The 5109-nt window shown below is 44.4% G+C and overlaps 1 pseudogene; it reads right to left on the bottom strand.

Moving 5' to 3' along the window:
- Positions 1-636: 636 nt before the first annotated feature.
- On the bottom strand, positions 637-2995 carry LOC123408106 (annotated as a pseudogene).
- Positions 2996-5109: the final 2114 nt, after the last annotated feature.

Raw genomic sequence — 5109 nt, forward strand, 5'->3', positions numbered from 1 at the left:
GGTTGTTGTCGCCGGCCCCGGTTCAAATCTTCTCATCTCCTATAAGAATAAGACGAGACGAGGGAGTCTCCCCTCTGTTCTCATTCTTTAAAAATGCATGGGAGTACCTGACATTTGCTTCCTTTTGTAGTAATTGCCCTTTTCATTCCGGCACAACTTATTTGAATTTCAAAATTTCAAAAGTCAAAACTAAGGTCAAAATTTCAAAATAATTGCAGAGCAATCGCGGAATGACATGAATGAAAAGCAACAAGACACAAGAAACAAAGGTCAAATATTCCGTAACAAACATAGGGCATATACGTTGCAATAACCAATACCTACTTCTACACTAATAATAGTACTTGGTACCACAAATACAGGACAAAATGTGGACAGCATACCGCAAGCCATACTCTTGGCATGGTGTAACAAACAAAAATGCTAGACCTACAAAAACTTATAAAGATTTACTTAACCTTCCAAACTAACTCTTCTCTCCCCCCCCCCCCCCCCCTGATTTTCAGTGGGGGTGGGGCCCCTCATCCCTCAATTACCAATCACAATCTTACACATCAGTTTATACGTAAAATCTTTACGTAAGCCTTTGTAGGTGTAGCATTACTCGTGTAACAAATTAACAATCATCTGAAACTATCATCTGGGTGTATCTATACCTATTCCAGACATGTGGGGCCCCGTCGAGAACATGACCGATGACGGAGGATCATGAAACGCCAAAGCTGCAGGTGACGAGGACACGACCAAACGCTCAGCCTCGCCGTGCGTCAGACCAATTTCTCCCTCCAGGTGCTTCGCAGAACCTTCAGCTTGTCGGCCACCTGGGTCATGGAAGGCCTCTCTTCCCCCCTTGTGCTCAAGCACATTCTCACAAGCTCGGCGATTTCTCTCAGCAGCGTCTCCATCCCGAAGCTTAGTATGCTCGCGTCCAGGATGCCATGAAGACTGTCCTCCTTCATCGCGAGCAGGAAGCACGACGCGAGGCTCTTGCCTTCCTTGGGGCCATCATGATATATGGCCGTCTTCCCCGTTATCAACTCCAAGAGCACAACACCAAAGCTGTAGACGTCGCTCTTTTCCGTGAGCTGCCGCTCCTGCAGGTACTCGGGATCCAGGTAACCCAGGGTCCCCTGCACCAATGTCATGAACTGAACCTCATTCTTGGGGAGTGTCCTTGATGCCCCAAAGTCAGTCACCTTCACCATGTAGTTTTCATCCAAGAGAATGTTCATGGACTTGACATCTCCGTGCACTATGGGGCGGTTCATGGACAGGTGCAAATATGCGAGTGCTTCAGCAGATTCTTGAGCGACCCTGAGCCGGGTGTCCAGCGAGGGGGGTGGACTCCCATGGTTACGATGGATGAACTGAAAAAGAGTGCCGTTCGGGATGAATTCATAGACCAGTATGGGGACTTCCACCTAAGCAGCACCCTAGAAGCCTGACCACATTCCGGTGGTTGATCTGTGAAAGGATGATAATCTCCTGCACAAATTCATCAGTTTCGGCTACATTCATGATCTTGGAGCGTTTGACAGCTATTACCCTGTTATCCTTAAGAACGCCCTTGTAGACAGTGCCATGACCACCCCTGCCCACTTCTCTGCTCTCATCAAAATCATTCGTGGCCTTCTTTAGATCTTCATGCGTGAATATCATCAATGTATCGACCTGCTTTGACATAATTTGATGGTACAGTATCTGACCACCATTCTGATCAAAGAATCTTTCCTTCTCTTTCGCCAGCTTCCTTTTCTGATACTCAGCCCGTAGAGTGAACATGCAAACCATGAGGAAGACGACACCGGCGGATGTGCCTGAAAATCATGACGGTTCCATTAGTTCAACTGGTGGCATTGCCCATATTTGGCTAAAAAAGTAGTTCCACATATTGTGCCATCTCACCATTCCTTTGCTACATGATACCTGTACAAACTGTACTCTACATGGACTTATATGACTGGCATAAAGAAGTACGAAAAAGATTTCTATTTATGCGCAATTATAACCCCGTACCTAATGCCAGAGCACTCTGTGCCATTACCGATGCTGCTTACGTCCATGCAGGATGAAATGCATGAGTCAGCGGTGAGGTACTCAAGCTGGTTCTTGCCCTTGGCTTGTCCCACAACCATTGCAAGTCCACCACAGCCGATTGATGTCAACTTGTTCTTGGTGTTGGAAACCGTATGAAAAGGATCAAGGGTTAAGACGTCGAAACCACTGGTGCTATTGCTGCCATTGCTGAAGTTGCATCGTGTTGCTATATGTGGATTCTGAACACGAACCTCACCCAAGGTAAGAGCGATGTCCAGTACCCTAAGTCCGTTTGAGCCCAGATATGCGCCGGTCCCATTGCATGTGACATTAAAGGGTTCTTGGAAGCAGCCTTTTCCGATGCCAAACGGGAACGGGATGCTGGTGTTGCCACACTTATCTGGGCAGCCAGGCCGTGCCATGCTGATGCTCCCAGAGGATGCACTACTCTGGTGTAGGAGTAGGGTGGCGGCAACAAGTAGTAAGAGCTTCTGACCTGTAGGCAGTGAACAAGAGTTCTCATATAAATACCGTTCTACCTGGGCTGGATACATGTTATAATTAATGAAATCCTAATCTAGCATACGACTATACGAGTAGATAATAAATACCCCTTCCATGACATTACTCTGAAGTCTCCATCTCGGCCCAAGCATTTCAGAGAATTATCTATACTGTGCGCTCCATTGCACTGTACAGCTAGGCTAGGGTTCGCTGGTAGCCCTGAGCGCACAACAGCGCGGAGGAGAGCGGATAGCGCCCAAAGGCGACGCCCGCGGGTAGCGATGGATACTCGGATCCCACGTGGCGGCGGCGCCGCCGACGCCGACGCCGGCTGGAGGAGGCAGATCTCCGGCTGCGGGGACCCCCCCCCCCCCCCCCCCCCCAGTGGTGGAGCAGGACCCTGAGGTGGTTGTCCGCAGATGGAGCGGGCCTTTCCGTCGGCGGCGGCAGGCATCTCGCCGGCGAGGCGGCGATGGCGGGTGGGGGTCACTTCGCTCAGGTCGGGTGGAGACGCGAGAGCTATGTTCCGATTCAATCGCCTACAGCGAGCGCCTATTTCACTGTTTAAGCATCGATTCAAATGCCGTCCCAATACTGTGCTGAGCGCGAGTATTTTTTTTCTGTGGTTTTTATTTGTTTTTTCACTGTTTAAGCATCGATTTCTTCGAGGTTTGTTCCGTTTTTTCTTGTCTTCCTTTTTTTCCTATACTCTGCTCCTTTTTTTCTATGTTTTTACTTCGGCCTTTTGCTTATTTTTTGTTAATATTTTAATTTTTCTTTTTTATTCTAACACATGCTAGTTTTTTCATACGCATTCTACATTTTTTAAATACAGTGTGAAATATTTAAAATAAATAAATGCATGATTAACACTTTTCAAATCTATGTTTTGATGTCTATTTTTCCACGCGCACACACACACATTGTATTTGTTTTACTCCCTTCGTCCGGAATTACTTGTCATACAAATAGATAAAAATGAATGTATCTAAAACAAAAATACATCTAGATATATTCATTTCCATTACAAGTATTTTCGGACGGATAGAGTATATATCTAAACTATTTTCTATATCTGTTTGGCATTTTCTGAATACATGTTTTCAACATTTTTTAATATGTGTTCAGATTTTGTCAAATACACGTTGCAACATTCTATTTGAATGGTGAAAAAACAATTAACTATGCAAACTTTTTTTTGTAAATTCCGTACATTATTTTTGAAACGTGTGAACATTGTGTTTAAATAGTACGAAACATTTTTGTTCATTTTTTTATACAATAATATTTTGAGATTGTATAAGATTGTTACACCTGTCATGTACATTTTTCTTTCTAAAACACATGAATATTTTTGAAATGTCATATATTAACTAAATTATAATTTCGTAATACATGTATTTAGTTTTTCTAAAATATAAACAAAGTTTTAAAAAATATTATGCACATCATGTCTATATGACATCAGCATTATGAAACACATGGTTACTGGGCCGGCCCACTACCTGCTCGTTGTAGGCGACACAATCTTGTGTCTCATAGCAAGCAAGACACACACTCGTCCGGATGGGTGTTAGCTCGCCTTTCGGGATACATCAGTCATTTACAAAGTGACATAATGGTATCACTTCCTACTTAAGGACTTTCTGATTTGCATGAATTTCTAAAATGCATAAACAGAAAAAACAATACAATATTGAAGTGACATTGTCCACTTCAATTCTATAAGAGTTTAACAACCTACATGAATGTGAACTAGAGAGTGTTTGATGTCACAGAAAAAAAATGTATTAAGAAATTGAAGTGGATGCTAGATTTTTTATGAAAAAATTCTATAGTATCAAATCCTACGAATCAAAAGAAAAATTCCTTGGGATTCTAATCCTGCAAACAATCTCATGAAATTCCTCTGGTTCAAAGGAGTCGTGAGAAGGGATTCTATAGTGGCAATGCTCTGCCAGTCACGTTCTACACTATCTAATTGCACGTACAAGCTTCGAGACACATTGTGTCGACGTCTATGATGTAGACCGTCCCTCGCAACATTTAGCCATCCTCGGGACATCACACTCGACGCTTTCGCCAGCATTTTTCGTCACTCACGGTAGCACAACCCTTTGTTCGCAACATTAATCGACGCCATCAACGGGCCTAGAACAACAAGAGAACAACAACGTCTTCACATCACTTGTGGTCAGAGTCGCCAACACTGGGTGATCACCTTTAGGAGCGCCTTGCTCATTATCGCAAACATCCATGGTCGCTGTGAACCACATTGGTACGATCACAACACATGTGGTAGCCTTCGGTAGCACTAGGTTTCACCATACACTTGAGATCGTCATCGTCACCATCAAGTGGTTTATTGTTGTTGTTTGAAATGCATTGAACTCTGGTGGGTACCATTATAGCTATGGTGGTCACCTTCACCAGTACTGGTGGTTGCTGCTCAGTCCTTGCAACACTAGCCGTCGACCTCATCAACGTTGGCAATTGCCACTCCCAACACCTAATGGTCGTCGTCCTAGGCTCCTAGCGTGTCATGGTTGACAGCACCAGCACGGTCAC

The sequence above is a fragment of the Hordeum vulgare genome, chromosome 7H (genome assembly GCF_904849725.1).
Source record: "Hordeum vulgare subsp. vulgare chromosome 7H, MorexV3_pseudomolecules_assembly, whole genome shotgun sequence".
Lineage (NCBI taxonomy): Eukaryota > Viridiplantae > Streptophyta > Magnoliopsida > Poales > Poaceae > Hordeum > Hordeum vulgare.